Consider the following 25,264-nt stretch of genomic DNA (forward strand, 5'->3'; position numbering starts at 1 on the left):
CCCCTGCCTAAAAGATCCAGTTGCAGCCTAAATGCCATTTAATTCTGTTTTTGTATTACCTGAATCATTAGTAATATTCTACAAATTCTTACTTTTAGATATTTCAGTGACAACAAAATGTTCATGTTTTTTAAATTAAACATATATCCAACAAGTAAAAAAGACATATCTTGAAATGTTTATTTCAATACAAGTAAAGTCCTCGAACATCTAATGGAAAATAAGAATGTTGAAAGTCTAGCAAAAAATAAAAAGACTTTATATCTTACCTTGTCTTATACTTCTAAAACAAATGAAATACTTGGTGTCAAGTAAATTCATATTAAAATTGGCTAATTTTGAATCAGAAATGCTGCTTTTATCAAGAAATGATGTTATCTACCTGAAACTCTAAGACCTTAATCTTGTCATAATCATAAATACAAGGTGTTACAAATGGCTTAGCTATATCCTACTCTGCTACACAAGGTTTTGCTAGAGTTTTGAATAAGAAAAGCAAAATCAGGTAATCCCAGCCTTATAAAAACAATTTGGAGAAGGAATATTCTTTTATCAGCATGTCATTTTTGATCTGAGGGAAAGTTACGTACTTCATGATTCTCATAAAAACTCTTCAACTTGCTAATAGCACTTTAGTTGCTTTTTATTAAAACAAAAAGACAAGACAATGAGACAAGGTAGAGTGGGGTGGGCAAGCTTGTTGGCTGAAGGGCCACATCGGGGTTGCAAAGCTATATGGAAGGCCGGGTAAAGAAGGCTATGCCTCCCCAAACAGCCTGCCTCACCCCCATCTGCCCCTTCCCACATCCCATCCCCTGACTTCCCCCTTCAGAATCCTTAACCCATGCAACCCCTCAACTCCCCCCTGACAGCCCCCTCCCAGGTTCCCCGCCCCAACCGCCTCCCCGGGACCTCACCCCCTGTCCAACCCCCCCCTTCTCCCTGTCCCATGACTGTCTCAACCCCTATCCACACCCTCACCCCCTGACAGGTCCCCTGGGACTCCGACGCCTATCCAACCACTCCCTGTCCCCTGACTACCCTAACCCCTACCCATACCCCTGCCCCCTGACAGGCCCACCTAGGACTCCCACGCCTATCCAACCCCTCCATTCCCAGTTCCCTGACCGCCCCCTCCAGTATCTCCACCCCATCCAATTGCCCCCTGCTCCCCTGTCCCCTGACTGCCCCTCCAGGACCTCTTGCTTCCCTTACCATGTCACCGCACTGCCCGGGAGGAGCAGTGGGCCAGAGCACTGGTGGTGCAGTGAGCTGAGGTTGTGGGGAAGGGAAACAATGGGAGAGGGGCCAGGGGCTAGCCTCCCTGGCCAGGATCTTGGGACCAGGCAAGACTGTCCTGCTGGCTGGATGTGTCCTGTGGGCTGTAGTTTGCCCAACTTAGAGGTAGAGAATAACCTTGTCTAATAGAGACAATGGAAGAAAAAGTTCTCATTTTTAAGCCAACTGGGACATCATAAACAGTAAGAGAATTTTAAAACATGAAATAGACCTAAAAGCAACCTTTCCTTTATACCTCAAAGGGACTCACAACAGGGTCATTCCTGCTGGTGCTTCAGATCTTCCTGTAAGTAATAAAGGGATCACTGTTTACTATCTCTGGAGGTAGTTATCTTCCCATGCCTCTACCACACAAACTCTTTTATGTGTCTCCTTCAATACTATTGTCTAACAAGTGACAGTATGGAGCTACTTCCACAAAGGGATTAGCTGTCTAACTGCCACTTATGGTGCCCACAACCAAAATTTAGATCCTCAAAGTCCATGCTCAGTTGCCACCTAACCCTGTAGGTGCCTAAACTTCCTCAGGGCTTACATCTCCATTGGAATAGTCCCTTAGGTGCCTACATTTCTGCTAGTGAGCATGTAGTCAGCCTCCTAAGCCCTGACACTCAGGCACCTAAGCCCAAGCAGGATCCTCAAACTAGACATTTCCCACCTCTCTCACCCGTGGTGCTCAATCCAGTAGGTGTACTATGAGCATTCTTTGGTGACTAACTCTCTGCATGCATTGCACAGCCATCCTGGGCCTATAGCTCAAAGCTGTGGATTCCACTAGACGGGAGGGCATTAAAAGTTAGGCACTGCAATCTTGAATCTAAGGCCTTGTCTACACTATAATGTTAGGTTGAAGTAAGCCACCTTGTGTCAACATAGTTGTACATGTGTCTCCCACTGATGCAAGCATCCTGTTACACCAACATAGTAACTCCACCTCCCTGAGTGTCATTTAGCTATGGTCAATGTACAGAGGTTGACACAGCATATGTGTAAACACTGCATTACCTATGTTGACCTTAACAGTCCTCCAACAGCTGTCCCACAATGCTCAACACTGACCACTCTGGTCTCAGTTGTGAACTCCACTACCCAGTGGTTACATAGACTGGAAGGCCCCTGTCCCCTTTAAACTCTGTGCAATTTTAAAATGCCTTTTCCTGATTGCCCAGCTGACCATGCTAGCTACATGCTCCAGATGTGCTCTGGCTTGGGGCCAGTGGGGAGAAGAGGCTGTGCAAGCACAGCTAATGACCAGCTGTAGAAATGTGAACATCTATGAGCAGGTTACACAGGGGATGTAGGAAAATGGATATGACAGAGACCAGCAGCAGTGCTATCTGAAAACAAAGAAACTGCATATGGAATGCCAGAAGGTCAGAAAGATCAATGGGTGATCTGATGCTGAGCTGCAGACCTGCTGCTTTTATAAAGAGCTTCATGTCATACTTGGCAGAGACCCCACCACTCCCTGCACACCACCATGAATACTTCTGAGGATCCCACGTCACAGATCCCTGGCCTGAACAGAGAAGATGAGGAGGATGTGGAGGAAGAGAAAAAGAATGTAGAACATGCAGCCATGGGAATCATCTATGCTGTGAGCCAGGACCTGTGTGAGACTCCACAACAATCTGGTCAGTCTGAGCAGTCGAGCACGGGTGAGCCTGATGCAGGGGAAGGATCCTTAGGTAAGTGTGTACATTTATTTCCCATTACAGTGATGGTGCCCCCTAATTAAGCAGACACAGCTATTGACTTGAATTAATTTACTGGTAGTAGAAAAGGTACAGCATTGGTATTTGCTTTCCATTCCACTGTAGAGTTAGGCAAGGGGGTGTGTGGGAGGACATGTGGAGAGTTTGTTTATGAACACAGAGATGTCCCTTGAATCCTCCTGAGAGATCTCAATGAAACGTTCACGGAGGTATTCTGCAAACCTCTCCCAAAGGCTTCTACAGATGGCAGCCTTATTTCTTCCTCTGCCATAGGACAGTTTCCCAAGCCAGAAAGGAATAACTTCAGCAGGCACAACTGCATACACAAGATAGCAGCGTGCAGGCCCAGGCAGCTTCAGGATGCCAGCAGCAGCTGTGCTCTCTCTGCCTTTGTTAACCTCAGGAGTGAGGTATCAGCCAAAATCACCATCACCTGTGCAAAATAGTGCCTGTATTCAGTTCCATTGCTCTGTAGCCATAATTTTGTGCAACAAAGCAATTCCCTCATTTCCCTCATCCCTAGCAGACCATACTCACCATGGCTGTTCTGTGGTGGCACGATGCGCAGGCACTCCAAGGAAGAAGTGTCAATAAGTATGTCTTATTTAAAATTTTAGGGGAGTAAGGGAAGGGCATCCAGAATCTTCTATTTTGCTTTCCGTTGTGACTGCGCTGACAATGGCACCTCTCTGTGTTTTATCTGCAGCTGCTGACATTGTGGCCTGGAGGCTTTCCCCCTTCACAGCCACAGAATGCCTGAGCCAGGAGGAGAAAGAAGAGGATTTAGGATGACATGGTCAATGAAATACTGCCAGCCAGTGTTGCATCAGACCGTGAGCACAGGGTCTGGAGGGTGAACATTGCAGACAGCCTGGAGAATGAAAGAGCAGACAGGAGAAAGGCCCAGGAGTCCCATAAGGAAACGAAGTAGGAGATAGACCAGGAAATAATGAGGCTTCTCTGGCAGCAAACACAGATGCTGCAGGCTCTTATGGACCTACCAGTTCAACAATCCTGGGCTAGTCTCCCTTTGCAGTTAATTGAAAACTCCATTACAGCACCTCCCTATCCCCCCGCCCTCTCCCAGCATTCACGTGACATTACAGGCCACATCCATACTCTTACCACTCCACCTTGGGGGATATTAAAGACAACCACAGCTTCACATGGACTGACCTGTAAAAGCCATGATATCTGTATGTGTAACTAAAATGGACATGAATGTTTTTTTCCTCTTGATAGGTTGTCTTGTATCAACTTACTAAGTTTTTAATGTATTTGCTTTTAAATTGTATGGATTTTTCTTTTCACTGATCTTGTCACTGATTAAAATTCTATTATTTGGAACATAATTTATCTGTATTAGTTCACAACATATGGTGCAGATTGCCTAGAAGTTCTGAAAGCACCCACTTACATGTTACTGTATAGTGTGACACAACTCAGAGCATCATTACACACACCATGTAATAATCATAAATATATAGCAAGCACCACAAAATTAATAGGTGTTGTATTCATACATGTACACACAGCACCATACAATTCCTAATAGGCCCCAAAGCAACAGGGCCAGGTAGCCCACAATACACCACAACCCATTACTGTAGTGCACTCTTAAAGTGCTCCTTCAAAGTCTACCTAAGCTGCATAGCTCTGTGCTGAGTTCTTCTAATAGGCCTTTTGTCTAGCTGTTCAAACTCAGCAGACAGCCACTTCAGTTCCATCCCAGTGGCACTTCTATCCCCCCTTTGCTTCACAGATATTATGCAGGACACAGCAGGCAGCTATAACCATTGGGTTACTTTTTTCACTGAGATCCAATCGTGTGAGTAAATCACACCAGCATCTCTTCAATCTACCACAAGCACATTCAACTGTCATTCTGCACCTGCTGAGCTGGTAGCTGAACCTTTCCTTGCTGCCATCATGGTGACTGGTGTATAGTTTCACAAGCCAGAGACATAAGGGGTAGATAATGGGACAGAAAATATCATGTTGCCTCTATGTAAATCCATGGTATTGAATATTGTGTGCAGATGTGGTCGCCCCATCTCAAAAAAGATATAATGGAATTGGAAAAGGTTCAGAAAAGGGCAACAAAAATTATTAGGGGTATGGAACAGCAACCGTATGAGGAGAGATTAATAAGACTGAGACTCTTCAGCTTGGAAAAGAGATGGCTAAGGAGATATATGATTGAGGTCTATAAAATCATGACTGGTATAGAGCAAGTAGATAAGGAAGTGTTGTTTACTACTTCTCATAACTCAAGAACTAGGGGTCACCAAATGAAATTAATAGGCAGCAAGTTTAAAACAAAGAAAAGGAAGTATTTCATCACACAACACACAGTCAATCTGTGGAACTCCTTGCCAGAGGATGTTGTGAAGGCCAAGACCATAATAGGGTTCAAAAAAGAACTAGATAAATTCATGGAGGACAGGTCCATCAGTGGCTATTAACCAAGATGGGCAGGAATGGTGTCCCTAGCCTCTATTTGCCAGAAGCTGGGAATGGGCGACAGGGGATAGATCACTTGATGATTACCTGTTCTGTTCATTCCCTCTGAGGCACCTGGCATTGGCCACTGTAAGAAGACAGGATGCTGGGCTAGATGGACCTTTGCTCTGACCCGGTATGGCCATTCTTATGCTTGTAGCTTTCTGAACAGTCCTGTGTCCTTAAAAATGCAAGTATTATGCACCTTCCCTGACCAGCCAACATCGATGTTGGTGAAACATCACCAGTGATCCACCAATGGTTTGCATAACCATAGAAAAGTAACGCTTTCTTTTCATGTACTGCTTCTGTTGACCAAAGTTTGTAATGTTACTATGGCCTTAGTCCCCTTTGTGGATCTAGGCCATGATGCCTCTTCTTTTATAAACTAAACCCAGAAACAAAATGAACATTTTCCCAAAATGAGTTACAAAGAGTTCATCTCATAGAGCAGAACTCAGCTAACCTATAGCAATATTTAGGGCACCAGGCCTGGAAAGAGGCATGTAGCATGTAAGATAGGAAACAATGAGAAAATATAGTTCTTGAACTCCCTGCGCAGCTCGCCCATATCACTTCCTAGGCACCATTTGATATAGCTGGCGAGCAGGAATAATTTGAATGAATGCTGCCCAAAGCACATGTATACAACGTGGCAGGTGTGATAGAAAAGAAAGAAATCATGAGGAAATGGTTTATTTGGAGGATCCATAAACAAGTCAATACAACTGTTGGAGTAGCTTCTTCTCTTTTCTTGCTTGAGAGTTTTTTTCCACCTCACAAGAAAACTGCTCTATTGGCTGCATCAGCGTGCTCCCTTGCTGGTTCAATAATGTTCCCAAACCTAGCCACATTTGTACCTAATTTAACAAAAGGTAAAAACAACAGTAAAATGGAATGGGGTGCAATGGCATAGTGTTTAGGGATGAAATAGCCATCAAATTAATCTCACAGCCTCCCTGTTATGGATGAGCAAGTGACCTGGGTGCTGAAGCCCTAGTGTCATAGTGCCACTTCATACTAGTTCTCAGGCAGAGTCTGGAGGCTCAGGGTTTCCAGAGTATAGAAAGTCCCTTTTGACTGGCATTTAAGTGGTGCATAGGCTTTGTGCTGACCTTTTGCACTCAGATGAATTTCACCCAGATAAATTATTCATGGCAAATTATTTGTTCAGTTCCACTGTACTCTGTCTATCATATCTCTGAAACTACTGATCAGATTTCCTTAAACTCTTTTTTTTGGTCAGTGAAAATCAACAAGACTTTTTATTTAGATTTGTTTCTTGACTTAACTCTAATGTGCTACTTTGTAATATTGGATTCCTTTCCCATTATCATCATTTTAGTGATTTCATTTGCTGTAATAGAAATGTCTTTTGTGGTTCATTTAAATTCAGGGGATGCTTCTGGTCACCTAATACATATATTTTCAGCTCACTAGGGATGAAAACATGATTCACCATCCAAAATCACACACTCCTTGTTTCCATTTCTTGTTTCTCACAAGCAGTGTTCTCTGGGACAATGCAATAACATATGTACTAAATTCCCATTTCCCTCCTCACTATTCCAACATTTGTTAGTTTATTTTATGCCAGTTTTCAGCAGCCTAGTTGGTGCCAAAATGTTCTGAAAATTATTGTCCGCAGGCTAAATATTATGTCTGTGTGCATCTTTTGTATATTCTAGCATATTTTGTCCCACACTCCCTTTTCAAAGTAACACTATTAATCAAAGGTTGCCCCCCCTCATGTATACACACACTATTGGTTAAAATTCTAGAAGCAAAAGCAACCCTTACCTACTTCTATTCCATATTATATCACAGCCTCAGCTTTGCATGGGTATAAATCACAGGGCTTTGTGAGTCTCCTGATGCATCACTATATTTGGATTAGGATTGTCAAATGATTTTAAAAAAGTAATCATGATTAATCATGAGATTAAAAAAAATCACGATTAATCACAGTTTTAATCACACTGTTAAGCAATAATAGAATAGTTTTAACATAATTGGATGTTTTCTACATTTTCAAATATATTGATTTCAGTTACAACACAGAATACAAACTGTACAGTGCCCCCTTTATATTACTATTTTTATTACAAATATTTGCACTGTAAAAAAGATAAACAAAAGAAATAGTATTTTTCAATTCATCTCATACAAGTACTGTAGTGTAATCTCTTTATTGTGAAAATACAACTTACACATGTAGAATTTTTTTACATAACTGCACTAAAAATAAAACAGTGTAAAACTTTAGAGCTTACAAGTCCACTGAGTCCTATAGCTTGTTCCGTCAATCGCTCAAACAATTTTGTTTACATTTGCAGAAGGTAATGTTGCCTGCTTCTTATTTACGTCACCTGAAACTGAGAACAGGTGTTTGCATGGCACTGTTGCAGCTGGCGCTGCAAGGTGATTGTACCCAAAAGCTTAAAAGTATTGTAGCTCTTCGGAGTCTACAATGGAGTATGTGAATAGAGGACATCACTTAACTCTTCAGTACATCTCTATTCAGGAAAACATATAATTTGCATGTTTAATTATATGCATGCACTTAAATCCTGTGTTCACTTCAGTGGGACTTAACCGTTACTTAAGATCTGCACGGAATAGTGATGCTTTCCTGAATCAAAGCCTTGGCTGAGAAAATTGGCACCACATTGTGACTCTGTCTGGGTTCCTCTACAGGGATCCCTGCAGTTAAAATGTCATTAAGAAAACAAATTATATGATGAAGTGCCTGCAAAACCTGTTCTACCACTGATTGAAGAACAGCAAATGCATTAGAAATATCATAGGGCAATCCACCTGAATAGTCCTCATGGAGTATTTCTAGTCTTGTGCTGTTCAGAGCTCACATCTAGTTCTAGTTACTGGAAAGTATTTGAATTTGACAATTCAAGTGTACAGAAATAAATACTCCTTGCCAGGGTCGCAAATATTTCTTTCACTTTGAGCCAAGTCATCATAATCACTGATCAGATTTCGTATATCCTTATAGTCACAGCATATTCCAAGAGATTTATCTGGTTTGGGTATTCAGTTTACTGGTCTCCATCCCCCAGTTCTTTCTACATTGGATATTACATGACTGGTCACTAGCCTGATTAGTTGACTGCATCCTGGAATGCACTGTGGCATTAGGGCACACAACTGAGCACTAGCAATCTAATCTCTTCTCTAAAGTTTTTTATGTGGCCAAAAACCTTCCTTCCTTCAGTGACAGTAGTAATATTGGGTCTTTTTCACTGCTGTCTCTAGGAAATTCTGTGTTTCCCAAAGGAAGAATCATCTCAGTCTGATATGCTTAAGCAAGCTAGCTTATTATCAATAAAGAGGGCACATTCTATTCAACTACTATTATAGACCATTGTTTTCTAAACCAGGGAAGGTGGAATTACCAGACAAATAACAGGGCAGAGAAGAGCAGTGGAGGTGAACAGGCATCATACATAGCTCACATATAGTGATTTTCATCAATATATTTCATAGCATTTTGCAAAAGACATCAGGATCATTCCCCCCATTTTATAGATGGGAAAACTGAGGCACAGAGAGGTGAAATGACTTGCTCAAGGTCACCCAGCAGGAAAGTGGCAGACCTATGAATAGAAGACTGTCCTCATCTATCCATTAGGCAACACTGCCTCAGTCCCACAGAATAATGTTTACAGAATGCTCCCATTCCAAGCAACATGTACATTTTAATTGCCACTCTTTTCCCCTCCTCACTTGCTGTATAGACTATAAAAATCCCCAAACAACCCTGCTCAATTGGGAATTTCAGAGGGCTTTTTAAAATATAATTAATCAATTTAATATTTTGTTTATCTTTGCAACTCAAAGCCAAAGTGACAACTTTCATTTTTCTATTTACATCTACTAGGCATGTGCTTTTCTCCATATGCATAAGAGAATTGCTCTTCTTCTGGTCTTGTTTTTTGCTCCTTCAGGTTTTTTGCTCTTGAACCCACGGAAAGAATATTTCATTGCAGTGGGTGGTAGGTTGAGGTTATTGTTGTGCCATGCCTATATTTACCTCTATTTGTTGCATGCTAGTTGTTCTTTCCAGTTCTAGCGTATATTCTTCAGAACACAGAAACAGCCAAACCATCACACCATGATCCAGCTAGTCTAACATCTTCTCTTTAACAAAAGTCAGTACTGGATTCTTAAGAGAAATGCACAAGAACCTGCATAATGAACAAATAAGGCATTATCTGACCATAGATGAAGTTTCTTCCTAGACCAGGGAGTTAGGAGTTGGTTTAGGCCCTACAGCCTGGGTGTTTATATTCCTTATTAATTGTCATCTCTAATGTAATTGGATTTTCTTATTAGTCGTATAAATGTCTATTCTTTGATCTAGCTAAACTTTGAATTTACTAATATTTTGTGACAGTGAGTTCCAAAGGTTTATTATGCGTTGTGCAAAGAAAGTGTTTCCTTTTACCAGCTTCAAACTTGTCACATTTTAATTCCTTGCTCCTGTGTTATGATTCTTTTTCTTTTGTCAAGGACATGGTGGAGGACTCAATAGTCTCCATTAGTTTATATCCCTCTATCACACCTCTTCTTATTTGTTTCTTGTCTAAATTATATATTCCTAATAATAATCTATTTTTCCTCATTGCCCTAAAATTATTTCAGCCTTACATAGGTGCTTTTGCTTTTTCTATATCTTGTTTAAAATTGAGGTAGCCAGAACAAAATTTAGAATGTCCACAAAAGGATTAAGATATTGTGACAAAGTTCCTCCTCTACCTTGATGGGTCCTGTGCTTATTGGCAGATTTTGCAAGCCTCAGAGATCTTCCTGTGTTGGATCAGGAGTTGGGAGGTTTTTGGGGGAACCTGGGCCCACCTTCTACCAATCTGCATTACTTTGCACATCAACACTGAATTTCATCTGCCATTTTGTTGCCCAATCACCCAGTTTGCTAAATCCTTTTGTAGCTCTTTGCAGTCTGCTTGGGACTTAACTATCTTGAGTAGTTTTGAATCATCTACAAATTTTGCCACCTCACTGCTTAACCTCTTTTCCAGATCATTTATGACTATGTTGAATAGGACTTGTCCCAGTACAGAACCGTGGGAGACACTGCTATTTACCTCTCTCCATTCTGAAAACTGACCATTTACCCCTACCCTTTGTTTCCTAGCTTTTAACCAGATACTGATCCATAAGAAGACCTTCCCTCTTATCCCATGACAGTTCACTTTGCTTAAGAGCCTTTCTAAGATATATATTTTTTAATAATGAAATGATGAACAATATGTGCAAGAAGCAAGGAAAAATTAATATAAACACAAAAGAACACTAATATACAGTAGAAAACTGTACTGGAAAACAAAATATACTAGATGAGTTTTTTGAGAAACATATATTAACATCTGTTATACGTGGCAAAACTGAATTACAAAGATGGCAGATAAAGAAACAATGATAACACTTCCATGTACTCTTCTGTCATTTGAGCAAAAGCCTCCAAAAGAGGAAAAAAGTCTTTTTAAATGTTGAAATTTCAGTGAGCTTCAAACCAGCATGAAATTCTGCCTCTAAGGTGCCCCTTTGCTCAAGGAAGTCAGCATGACTTATCAAATCTATTTTGAGTATTGCTCTGTATAAGTGCCATTTCAGAAGATTCATTGGCTGTGTAGGCTTTTACTATCAGCATATTTATTTCACCTCCTAAATGAAATCCAATTTGAAGCTATTAATATTAATGCACTGAGATAATTCTGATGATGAATTAATAAAACACTTGGCCTCTCAATATGCTGTTTGCTCTTACCATTTAATGATGCTCTTAACTGGAAAGAGGAAGAGATAGAGCAGACTCCACCAGGAGCCTGAAAATTAGAAACCACTTCATTGTTTTTAGTTTGCTGCTTTAATGACAATCGATGGTATTGATTTTGGACTAGAAAAGTATTTACTAAATCTTTACCATGTGCTACAATCCCTATTTAGATTCTTTAAGCAGCATCTGTATGTAACACATGTTTAAAGTACTAGAATTGCTTGCCAGTAATAATTGAAAATTATTAAATGTATTTCTGTAGCGTTTGTTTAAAACCTGGACTGCTGGTGTTAAATTTTTCATTAGTATAACATGTAAAAAAACAAGCACAAATGACATTGGTTACTTAATAAAATGTTAGGTAATTCTCTCACTGAGGATAGAGCTTTTCTTTAAGAAATACCAAATGCCATCAGAAGTCTCATTCCTTTATGAAAATAATTTCAGCCCACTAAACATTTTAGTTCAGATAAGGCTAATTCACCTACTTTATTCTGTTGAAGTGTATCCCAATCAATGTGTACGTTTTTTACATGAATCATACACTGAGGACAGTAATAGAAAAATCTAAATAATGATAGGTTATTTCCTCAGGCAGCTAGGGCAAAAAATTATATGTAGCAGTATGCTTACATAGTTCTGTGTTTGTTCATATAAATAAATATATACAATATTCTATACTAAGGTCCCAAAGAAATATAATTTAATATATTTCAAAGAGCACCTTAGTACAGGACAAATACTTTAAATTTCTGTCTCCAGTAGAGAAAAATGAAAAGTAAGTATACAACAGAATTCACAAACAATTGCAATTTACCTTAAAATTTTCCTCTGGGTGTGTAGAGCCCATTAAAGAGGCAGTCAACAAAATATGAGCAATCTAATTTTTAAAGTATCAAATATACTGAAAAGGCTTACATTCTTGCAGAAAGGTAAACATAAACCTGATTCTATATTTAGGGCAAACTTTGTGCTCAATCCTACAGATTTTTATTCAAGCAAATCTCCCATTGACTTCAGGATTATGGACCAGATTTTCAATTGAGGTAAATCAGCATAGCTCCATTGTGCACAAAGGATTAATGCTAAATTTATATGAGAAGATATAGTAGCAACAACTGTGGCAGATGTGACATGCTGCTCTTAGTACCAGTACTTTTAATAAATATGTTTTCAAAAATTAAACAAACAAAATATTATCTTTTAAACTACTTTGATTACAAACTCTTTTGGGCAGGGACTGTGTTGTTCTGTGTTTGTGCAGCTCGTCTAGGACAATGCGGCCCTTCTCTCTGAGAAGAACACCTATGTGCTATGATATTACTACTATTACTACTACCTCTATAAGTGGGGAATGGAGAGAGAGCTTTGTTTATTGTCCTTTTTTATAAATTTGTGAGGTGCTTGGGCCTTATAGGGATGAGGGCCATATAAGTATCTAAATAGTTAGCTCTATGATGTAAATCTCAGACTCTATAAGGGGTTATTTTTAGAAAGCATTTGGACATTTCTGTATTTATTGCTGTAAAGAATTGGCTGTGTTCACTTTTCACTGTGAACAGAAAATAGTGGGGTAATTTTGGTGGCCAGGGAGAATGGAAGATACAAGTTGAGTACATCTGTTATGTCAATTCTTTTTTATGTTTTTTTCTTTTGAAAATATGAGAATGAAATACCTATACAATAAATTACAATGCAATCCACACTTTATAAAAGACTGCATGGACAGACCTCTCAAGAGTGCAAAGCATACAACTCAGACCAACAGCCATCTCATGACTGCATTGAAAACTCAGGCAGTACATTTTCACTTTCCATTCTATTCTCATCTTCCTGGTACTTAGAAGATGAGAGGATTGTATCAGTTCAAAGTTTCTTACCACTTTCCAAACAGCACCCGGTAACTCTAGATACAAATAGTGGAGTTTAGATATATCATTTCTCAAAGACACTATGTATCATGCAAAGATTTAGAAATGTTTCATCATTAGTATATACTGATATCTGTTTAGAACTAATATTCATTATTAGTCTCATAATTTCAAGGGGACTGAATATAGCAATCGTGATATTAGTTTCCAACTATGAAACTGTTTTAAGTCCTTTCTATGCAAAATTGTTCCTGTTCATATTTAATTTAAATTTACAACTGCCAGTACAAAACCCTCCTCACCAAACAGGTATAAGTTAGAAATAATTAGGAGAGACCCACAGCCAAGAATTCTGAAAATGCTTGGATTTGACATTTGCTTTCATTCCACATTTGAATAAAACCTTGAACTTTTCAAAAAATTCCCACAAAAAAAGAGACATCCACCCCAGAATAGTTCAGTGGTCAGGGCAACTCACCAGGGCCTAATTTGAAGCAAGAACTTGAAGCTGAGTCTCCCACATCCCTGGTGAGCGCCCAGATCACTGGGCTATTCTAGGATGGGTTCTGCCTCTAGAAATTCCATCCTGAACCAGTGGCATAGCTAGGACTGGAAATCTGGGTGGGACCTGACTTTCAAGTGGGTGGGCAATGACAGGGGCAGGGAGAGGGAAGGGGAACCTGCCTGGACCCCAGGGCTAGCCCCACCCACACGAGGCACACCTCCCACCTAGGAAAACTCACCCCTCCCAGCCTGTAGATTTGGCGGGGGCGGGGCGGAACCCTCTGGTCCTGCCTGAGCTCTGGTTCAGATTTGGGTGGATGCTAAGTGGATGGGTTGCAGCCCACCCAGGTCCACCCATGGCTACACCCCAGTCCTGGACCTGATAAACCCTCCAGATAAAAATGCTGAAACTAGCATGTTTCCATTAAAAGTTTCAGGTTTGACAATGAGCATTTTCCAACAACAAAAAAGTTTTGTCAAAAGGTTACTGACCAACTCTAAAAATTACTGACTTGCCCCAGATATGAAGAATTCATTGTGTAAGCAGAGTCAGGATAAGCTCTACCCTGACATCTGGTGGAAAGAATTTCAGAGAGTGTATTTGCATAGGCACGCCTACCCTATCCCAGACTGCTGATCTGTGGGACTGCTTGGTGACAAATGACTCACCCTCAGTCGGGTGGTACTTGCTAGACCAGGGACATGGGTTCCAAGCCCAGTGAATAGAGAGAGGCTGGGGACAGGTATCTGTGCCTGGTGGTGCAGTCTCCTTGTGGAGCCAGAAGCACCCGTTCCACCCCCTCCTCTCTCCACTGTGGAATGTCAGAGTTGATTTTTTTTTATTCCCTCAAGAATCTAAATACAGGTTACTGAGCTGAATTCACTTTGGGCTAATGGTGCACTAGCACTGGGGCTCCCCTACTAAGAGCTGAGATCACTAAGAGTTGAAATCACTAAAGAGAAAGAGCTGAAATAACTGAGCTGAGAGCACTGAGTACTGTGCTAACTAGTGGGGGAGCCTGAAGTTATACTGTGGAACAGAGCAGCTGGTGGAGTGGAGCAGTTGTGGGGATGGCTGAAGTGGATCACGGGACAGCTGGTGGCAGCAGAGCGGCTGGCAGAGCGGAGTAGCTGTGGGATGGGTGGAGCGGCCCACAGAGCGAGCTGAGCCGAGCAGTTTGCAGAGCAGCTCATGGAGCATAGCAGCTGGTGGAGCGGAGCAGTTTCTGAGGACGGCTGGAGGAGCAGAGTGGAGCAGCTGGTAAAGCGGAGCAGTTCGTGGAGAAGGCAGAAGCAGAACCCACGGAGAGGCAGGGCAGTTGGCCCCGGACCACGTAAGGTGCCCCTTTCTACCCAGGCTGGGGGGAGGGACCTCTACAGATAAACTCTCGAACTCTGGGGTGGCATTGACCAGAGACTTTTGGGCTGTTGGACTTTGGGGTGATTGGACTTAAAACCCTAAAGGGAAAAAGGACAGTGCCAAACGTACTTGGAGGTGGGTTTTTGTTTATGGTTTGTGTTATAACCCTGTTTGTGGTGTTTCTCCAATGGGATGCCGCATTGATTCCTTCCTTTATTAAAAAGATTTTGCTACACTCAGACTCCGTGCTTGTGAGAGGGGAAGTACTACCTCCTAGAGGCGCCCAGGGGGGTGTGGTATGTGAGTGTCCCAGGTCACTGGGTGGGGGCTCGAGCCGGTTATGCATTGTGTTACTGAAATGGAACCCCTGGATACTGAACCCAGCCCTTGTTGCTGCCAACTCAGAAGGGCAGAAGGGTTACAATTGCAAATATCATGTTACTTATTTTGTTTCCCTCCCACAGACTCTTGGTTGAAAATCTCCTCTTACCAGCTTGTTCTAAAACAAATCATGTAAGCTACTTTGGTAGCAGCTGGCACCACAAACTGAACACACCCATAGTACAGCTAACACACTGGTATTGCTGACAATAAATTGGCCATGTTATAGGCAAACTTTATATATATGCTTAACTTTACACACTTTGATTACTCCAACTGAAATCAATTGGATTAGCTGTGTGCATAAGGCATGTGCAGAAGTATTTTTAATACCAAGGTCATAATTTTTAAATCTGCTGACTTGAATAGATGATCTTCTGCTTAAAATATATTTATTTCCCATTAAAACTGTGAATAAATACAAATATGTTTCCAGCATGCTCAACTGCTCAGAATACGCCTCAGAATATTTGTATCAATACATTTTCTGTGGAAATTAAAAGTTAAAACAGAAAAAGGAAAGGCATCCAAGAGGAACCAGTGCATTTAACTGGAGGAGTTTTGCAAGAAACTGAGTTAAATATCGGCTTCAGCTTTTCTTATTTTCTTTTCTATTTGTTAATTTACAATATTACAACTTTAAAACACAACAATAAGCAATGTAAAACAAAACTGATTTCAAAATATCACAATACAATGTAAAATATGAGTTCTGAGTTTCTTTTGAATATTTCAATTTATCATTTAGATGAATCTATAACATTCATAATGATATGTTTTAGGGGCAATATATTCTCTTTAAATAAACAGTTACTGTGATATTTTGTAACTAAAATATCATAGGGCCTGATCATGTGAAATACTGCTGAGCACCTCTTATAAAGTGTTGACTGAGTGTCCTTAACTCTGTTGAAGTCAATGAGACTTTAGGGTGCACGGCACCTTGCAGGCTAGGACCTGTGATTACATAACTCTGTGTAAGAATCAGGTTCTGTCTTGTTTTTGTTAAACATAATTTGATGTAAAAAAAAAAAGAAAAAAAAAGAGTGTAAGCACACTCCAGCATTTCGCTTCTATCATTGATGTGTATAAAATCCTTGCCCTACACTTTTAAGGTGATGAAAAGGACAACTAGATTGTGTCTAAATCAGGAGAGTTTGCTATGATGTCAAAGCCTTTGGCTAAACATAGATTGACTTAATTCTTTCAATAATGAACTTTGGTCCAGAGCATTTAACAACCACAAGAGGGAGAAACCCAATATAAAAGAGAAAATCTCCTCATTCAAGTTATCTTGACTCTGCTGCAGGCAAAACATAGAAATATTTTTTTAATCGAGATTCTCTGCAGCAGCCCTTTCCAAATGCCAGTATCCATCACTGATGACTGGATCAATAGCTCTGTTTTGGCCCCAGTCTCCTACGAGAGATGGCATGCCATCAGTGACAGACAAATATCACAGTTAAGCAAAGTATCCAGCCAGACCTAGTAACATTTTTATTGATTTTTGTTGTGCAAATAATGTCTTTTTGGGCTGAATAAATGGCTTTGAGCCAAACAGTCATTGTTTATGATTCCAAAATGCAATAAAGGGACAGGAAATATATTATAGCCAATGTCTCAAGGCACACAACATAATCATCCTTTGGTGGTGAAAAACTATCCAGCTGAAACCATGAGTGCATATTTATCCATGCTTAAAGATACCTGTAGGACTTGCAAATCTTACACAAAATGTCCTGTTAGGAAACAGATGGTATTGCCCTTTAACCTATTGAATAACTACTAGAAAACCAAGGAAAAAATAAGCACTATATTTCTTCAATCAATACAAAGAAAACAATTTGTTATATTCCCTTCAAATGAAATATCAAACTTGCCAAAATAGTATTAGTGTATTTTGAAAAAGAACACATCAGAAAGAACCCTCTTTTTTTTTCAAATGCTACAAAACTGTAAAATATTTTGATACTTTTCACTACAGTTCTATTTCAACAACTTCTGACATAGGTTTTATATATTTTTAAGGTTTAAAATAAGTTAAAAATCAAATAGTTTATATTTCAAAAATAAAGTTTCTGTACCTATCACTATCAAACCACTTAAGCTAATGATACAGTCTAAAATGTCTACATTTAAAATCTGTTTAACAAAGTTCATGCTTTTTCACTTTTAATGCATAGTACATCCAGCAAAAGTGGTGAGAAACCTCTAGAAGCTCAGCCAATGTACAGCTGGAATGTCCTGACATAAAATTCTGATTAATGCACATTCTCTTGCAACACTGTTGCCAAGACACATGCACAGTACATCAGGAATGAAGGTGTCAGGAAGCAAATATTTTAGAAAAGCCAAATGAGCTGGTTTTAACAATTTTTAAATTAGACAAAAATAAACTGCATTAGCTAGTATTATTGCAAGGTTGAAAAAATATTTCCCCATTGTTGCACAGTCCTAAGTTTCTGTGGGATATATCAATAATTCAAACACCTTTCAGAGAAATTCAGGAATATTTATCCTCACCCCAGAAGTGTCCATTCATCTGTAGGAATATGCTACAGTAATCATCTGACAGCTCAAATCCTGTCTCTTTCTTACCTCTTTAAATTTCAGGCTTTTATTAACTCTCTGCTGACCGCACTGAACAGAATGTTTAAGATGTTTGAAGCACAAAATAAGGGCTATGCCTTAGAAATTACACAAGGAATCTAATGGTCTGTTTTTGCAGCATCCTGAAAATAAAATTCCAGAAAATAGAACAGAAGTTCACAGACAGGGACATGAATGAACAAGGACAGATAGTATTATGTTAGGCAACAAGTGGCCACAGCCTTATTAATAAAACAAAATAAGGTTCTGATCCTGTTCCCATTAAAGTCGATCAAAAAAATCTCATTAATGTCAAAAGGGGCAAATTGGACTTTAAATGCATATGTTGTTTGCACTGTAGATGTGTTGGTCCCAGGAGAGTAGAGAGTAGAGAGACAAAGTGGGTGAGGTAATGTCTTTTATTGGACCAATTTCTGTTGGTGAGAGAGACAAGCTTTTGAGCATACACAGCTTGTCTCTTTCACTAACAGAAGTTGGCCCACCTTGTCTCTCTGAATGTATCTGGTGTTGTGAACTATGCAAAATGTTGCCCATAGATCTCCAAGCCACACAACTCACCTGGTTTCATTTCAAGTTTAGAACCTAGCCCCACTCATTAAATGTTTGCTAATGTTCACAAAAAACTTGTGTGTGGACCTGGGCTCAATTGTATGCAAATCCAGACCCAGACTAAAGGAACACTGGGCTCAGTTGTTGTAGTTATTTATAACTTTTATAGCACTCAAAAACGTGGTAGGTGATTTAAACAGGTGTAATCAGAGGGATTTCTGTCCTGTAAAGATTACTGTCCACATTCTGTAACAACACATTTGAAAAGTCCCGTTGAGTTCAGGACTCCTTATGGCATAAAGTTAGTCACATGTCTAACTTTTTGGCAAATTTGGGGCCAAAAAAAGGTAACATACAGACAAAAGGAGATAGACCTGCCAGAGTCACTCATCTTGCATGACACTCATACATTTGGCAGCTCTATCATGTCTGCCCATAGAGCTAGGAACGTTTCATGAGAGAGAGAGAGAGAGAGAGAGAGAGAGACTAAATTCCCCATAATAATTCTATAGCATAAGAGAAGGTACACTGAGCTGCAAGCTAGGAGACTAGTTTCAAGTCTTCCACCAATTGGTGTTAATGTTTCTGGGCACTTCACAACCCATTATTATTAAGCAAGGTCTTATATCTCTACCGTAGGGGGAGGCAACTTGCATTCACTCATTTCACAGCTGTCTAACACAGGTCTGTTGTACAGCAGACCAAAGTCTCAGTTATTTTGTCAGACTCCTTTTCATAGCAAATATGCTAACTTATGTCTGTGGCTATGCTATCTATGGGCATTACTCTAATCTCTTCATTTCCTCAGAAACAGACCCAGAAATTTGATGCCCAGTATTCTAGTGCCAACTCATACAATAGTTGTGTAGTTCATGAGCAATGTGTATGTCATTGTTGTGTCCCCATTTATGTACTGCTTCTCATAAAGGATAAAGGTCTGCATTGGCTACCAGTTTTTCCTATGGTTCATGTGGAGGAAGTCTGTGCTGTGGAGCAGAAAATCCTGGTTTCAGGCTTTGCTGATGATAAGGTAAAAAGCATGTTATCATGTAATTAAAGACTGTGTGCACAAGGAAGCCAAAGTGAGGTTGTATGGGTAAACTTAATTTTGTCATTTCCTAACTTGCAAGTACTCAACTGAGCAACCTCAAATGTGTGTGTGTCATGCTATTATGTTAGAGTGGTTGGCCTTTTATTTTAAACTGGAAATTTCCACAGAATATTGAAATGTTCCATTTTTTTGATGAAACTGTTAAATGTAAAATTTAGCCCTTTTTCTGCTTTTTTTTTCATTTTTTCTTCACATTTTTCTGGTTTTTGGTTTTTCAGTTTATCATCTTTACTCCCCCTTAATCCCTATTCCTCTTTTTGGGGGGGGGGGAAAGGAGGGAAAGGATCAGCTGGTGAAAGTGGGGAAAGGGCAGAGGAGAACAAAAGACTAAAAAAATGAAAACTTGTGGAAATGAAATTTTCCTATAACAACTGCAAAAAGTTAAAATAGAAACTCAGAAAAAGCAGAATGAAACAGACTTTGAAATTTCCCCATTATTTTGATCAGTTCCAGCTAGCATTTGCTGGGAGGATGGGTGGTTTATACTGCTAATGAGCTTCAGAGCCTTTCACCTGTAAATTGTCTCTTTGATTCCAGTCCAATCCAGCTGGGTATGAAAGTTTGGTGTCTCTTATATAGCTCCCACATCAACACAAGACCATGCTTTGCACCAACTGGTAGACTCAGCAGATATCAAGAATTGCATGGGCTATGAGGACTGAACTGCCCAGAAGCTCTAGGGAGGACCCTCATTCCAAATCAGGGCTGAGGCATTCTGTCAGGCAGAGTGTTTGGAAAGGTTGCCCTGCTGCTGCTCTGTAGATAAAGAAAGCACTCCATTCACCAGGACTTCTAAACCAATTATTTCATGAGCACTAAATCCACATGTTTTTTAAACTTAAGTTTATGCAAACCAGCTCATTAAAAAATGTATAATATGTCACCAGTGCATCTGAAGGGGAAAGGAAGAGATTTAATCTATGATTTGCTTATTTATTAAAGGTGAGCCAGGATCCATACTTAAAGGAATCTAGGTTTCAATGCAAATGAGGTGAGAATCAGAAGTTTTGACTGAATGTCACTTTCAGATTTTGGGTTCCTTTGAACCAGAAGCTCAAAATAAAAGCTGGAGAGTATGAACTCACACAGACAGAAATCAAAGAAAACCTCTGATGAAATCCTGTCCATGTAAAAGTAAGTGAAAGTAAATGTCCATGTTTAATACCATTATATGTTAGCAGTTCTTGCAACATCAGGTCTATAACCAAATCATTCTCTACTTGAATGAGCATGACTGTGTAAAACCCAAAATGGGCTGTAAGACCTGTTAGTGCTTCCCTTGCATACCTCAGGAACATGTGTATGTATGACTGATGCAAACTTCAAACTCTGGCTATTCAACCCAGAGCACAGCTTCAAGAGGATAGATAAACACACTGTAACTGTATATGATGTAGCATGTTCCTGGAAAGATTAATCCACCTGGATGTTATGAATGTTGAAGTGAAGATACTAAAATTAATATTGTTAGAGCAAGAAATCACCTTTTCTGATGGAGCAAAAAAATTATGAAATGGAAATAGTTTGTTCATAAACCTTTGACTGCATCTACTACTTTTCCCCTAAGTGCAAACAACAGTGTTGTTTTCTCTTTAGATAAAGTCCCCTCCTCTCAACTACCCTCACTTCAGACAGGTGGAGGCTAAAGGAACAGCAGTGTTTATACAACAAGATAAAGCCCAAAAGGCTTCCTTGGCTTCCTTTTCAAGGCAATGACAGCTGTGTAAATCCCAATCACAGAGCTTCAATGGCATCACCATTATTAGAGTAATAAGAATAAGAGTGAGTCAGTAACCCTTGTATTTAAGGTTATTTTACTGTTTTCGTTCCAACCCCCTTTCTGGTGGCTCATAACTTTTTGATGCTTTTACTTGGAGGGCTGAAATTTTCCACACACAGTCTTCACCTGCAGGTGGATTCTTGTGAACGTTCTATGGGAAGTTTGAGCTCTTGTTCATTAAAGTTTTGCATCAGCCCCTGTGGAGATTGTAAGATATGAAGGCTCTGAGGAAAACTCAGGTACATTTTAAGTGCACAGGAGAAAGCCCACTGTGATGCACCTAAGGGTAAGCGTACGCTGTGTTTTAAAACTTGAAGCAATGAGTCTCACAGGCCAAGTCTACAGACTCAGGTTCGTGGGGTTCAAGCTGTGGCACTAAAAACAATTGTATAGACATTTAGGTTCGGGCTGGCACTCAAGTGCTCATGTTCAGGGAGGGGTAAGCATTTCAGAGCCTGAGCCTCAGACTAAGCCCAAATATCTACACAGCTGTTTTTAGTGCCATACCACAAGTGAAATTGCTGGTGGCCAGTGGTGGTCAGTGATGATTGTGGCTGGGCTCCTCCTTAGTGCGTCCCTGTTCCTCTAGGAAGCACGTAAGCAGTGAGTTGCATGCAGCCAGCTCCCAGCCCACAAGAGTGGGATGCAACGTGGGCACTAGATGAAAAGTGGTGCAGGGACCTGTGAGCCCTCCCTACCCAGCACATATAGTCCTGTCACTAGAGGGAATTTGTGGGAAGCTCTCAACATTTTTTTTCTTTTCAAGACTCTTACATTTCCTTCATCAGAGTATATTCTTATACTTGTGAGTAGATTAAAAGACAAGTCATATGGTCAATTTGGGATTGTTTATCCCTTTGCACTTTCCTTCAAAACAGATGTTTTATTTTGTTTGACTTTAGAGGCAGGGCCAAGTTTCTAAAAGATGACATCCCTGTGTGTTTTAGTGAAATTGTTCATCCTGTTAAAATCTATCTTTTGTGTGTTTCATGCAGACAAAATAGAACATTTGCAGCTTTCAATTACAGACTAATTTTTAAAACAATACATGACAATGACATTAAGAGTCTAATTCACTGACATAAGCCACCAGCTTTTTTTCTTTCCTATCTCATGTAGTTGTGTATTAGTGATGGTGATATAGCATTTAGGTCTCCTGAGCCTGAGATAGAATTTTGGGTTTTGTTTGCCTGTTTGACTATTGATATTCTTCTATCCTTACTAACGTCTGAACAAAGAACAAAGACACTATGTGTTGCATCTGCCCACAGCCAGATGAGATTTATAACACACAAGATAAAGAATAGAGCTAAAGTGTTGCTGGGTATGGTGGGAGTTTAATGTACAAGCATACGCTTGAAGGCTGCCTGACTCCTCTCCCAAATCAAGGTCAAGCAACCAGTCTGGAGGGGCTAGAGGGATAGGGGGAGTGAAGTATAAGAAACACTAAAAGCCAAAGAAATGGCAGCCCTGACAAAGCACAGCCTCACTTCTTAGTCGTCCCAAAGCCCTCAGACTCAAGACCCTCCAAAACGGAATATGACCATAAATTGTAAGGAGTGGCACCAGGTGCATGCACTACAGGTATAATTAAGCCTGCTAAGAAAGAGGAGGTGGGAAGGAAAAGCTTTACTTGGTGAACAGAGCTGTGGATTATGCTTGCTTGGTAACCCCAATAAACATTTCACTGGACTCTTTACTTTGGACTCAGGCCTTTTGGTTTCTGTCTGTGTGACAAGAACCAAGGGCGGGTGAGGGGAAGTCCTGACATTGCACTGATGTGTTTTGAGTAAAGTTACTGGCCTTAGGTGTTAGTCAAGATAATAATACTAGTCACCCTTACTTCGAGGACAATGCTGACAATCACAGTTTCTGCTAATGGGTCTTTGCATGGCTCCATATACCAATTCAGAGAAAAAAAACAGCAACATTTACTGCACTTCCCACAGAATGCATTTTCCTGGCTGTGTTGATTGAGCAGTGCATTGTTTCCATACCTGATGCTGTGCTTCCAGCTGCACAGTGCAGCTCTTCTCAAACTCATGGACATCCACCCTTACGGCATGGCATCATGCAATGCAGTCAGTCAGCAGCTGTTCGAAGATCCAGTCAGAAATATTTGTGTTGTTCAAATTTTGTTTCAGTGGATCTTTGAGAGAAGTTTCATGTGCCCTCCACTCTTACAGTTGTCACAGCTTAATTAAGAATATACAATTTGTTCTGATACAGGAGTTCACACATATGAATTACATCTCCAGTCCATCTTACTTGAGCATCAATCAAATGAGCCTCAATACCAACTGAACCAACTTTCACCCAGACTTCCATGCTGAACACCTGGTCCTGGCATTTGAGGCCCATGCTGGCTTTCTTAATTCATGCATGCACTTTGTGATCAATTGTCCCTTTATTGTTTAGCATGCTGCTGAAATAAATAAATTGTTGAATGGCTTGGAGTATGGTACCTTTCAACCTTATTGATGGATCTTGGTAAGGTTGTTAGGAACTGGCTAGTAGATAGCCTCATAGTTTTCATTCACCTGAAGGTAAAGCAAAGTGATGTGTAATATCTTGTAGTGCTGCTTCACAATGTGCCATCAAGGCACAATCATTGGTGTAGAGCAGTTTCTGGATGAAAGCTTTGATAACCTTGGTGTTGAGAGGGATTAAAAATCATGCCAGTGTGAAAGCGTATAAAGACGTCATTTAAAGAACTATATAATGTGTCCTCTAGCATCACAGCACAGAATAGACCCAAAGGTCTAGAAGTGAGTTCAACTTTCTTCACGCCATTCATGACTGGAAATTGGTCCATTAGAACACCATCAACACTAATTCTCCAACTATGCCTTTGTGGAATTGCCGAATGGTGTCAATAAATTTGTCTGGACATCCATATTTAGTGAGCAATTTCCAGAGGATGGTGCAGGTGACCATATTGAAAGCTTTGCTTAGATTGATAAACATGATATACAAAGGTTGTTTGCAACATTTTTCCTGTAATTACATTGCTCTACAGCCAAAATGCTTCTGAAATAAATGTAGTCCAACTTTACTAATTCTGGGTCACTGAGAATGAAAATGATGCTTAAAATTGTTGATTGGCTCCAGTTTTCAAGATATGCCATTGGGTCAGTATATACAACCCTTGACTTGGGAATGGCAGAGGATAAGTGAGTTATAAAGGGAAGGAATCTCAAATTAAACCAGAAATGGCTAAAATACATCTTTGACTGGATCTATGAATAAATCTATGACTGGGTTTGGACAGTACTTGCTTTTTAGGCAAAACAATGAATGATGCAATCTGAAGCTGATATTGCGTCATACATGATATAAATTGCATCATATTATTCCTAAAAGTCATGGATGATGCAATCATAACGAAGCTTACATAACTCTACTGAACAAATTTCCCTATATGAACTCTAGAAATCATACAGTGTGGTGCTCTCTTATTTGTCAGTGTTTGATTTTGCAAAGGGACACATTTCTGTTTAACCAAAGTGAGCAGAGATGCCTCGTACTTGTGTGAACAGTGCAGATAACTTCTGCTATGTTTGCGGTGAAGTGACTTTTGCATCACAAAAGTGCAGTATAACCACTATGGTTAAGAAAGCCTATCCCCTTTATTTTGGCTGCAAAATTGGAGATCAGGAGAAGAGGTGGGCCCCACACATATGCTGCAACACTTGTGCAACAAATCTTCACCAGTGGTTGAACAGGAAAAGGAAATCTATGCCTTTTGCAGTGCCAATGATTTGGAAAGA

The 25,264-nt window shown here is 40.0% G+C and overlaps 2 long non-coding RNA genes across 2 annotated transcripts in view; one reads left to right on the forward strand and one right to left on the reverse strand.

The window, feature by feature from the left end:
- The window catches only part of LOC115646129, a 1,027,118-nt gene that overhangs the window by 615,015 nt on the left and 386,839 nt on the right, over nucleotides 1-25,264 (reverse strand). The window lies entirely within an intron of this gene.
- On the forward strand, nucleotides 2,516-24,166 carry LOC115646131. Its single transcript, XR_003998951.1, has 3 exons — nucleotides 2,516-2,596; nucleotides 15,014-15,021; nucleotides 24,156-24,166. It is a non-coding gene; the product is annotated as an uncharacterized LOC115646131 (long non-coding RNA).

Source organism: Gopherus evgoodei, chromosome 2 (assembly GCF_007399415.2).
Source record: "Gopherus evgoodei ecotype Sinaloan lineage chromosome 2, rGopEvg1_v1.p, whole genome shotgun sequence".
NCBI classification, from domain to species: domain Eukaryota; kingdom Metazoa; phylum Chordata; order Testudines; family Testudinidae; genus Gopherus; species Gopherus evgoodei.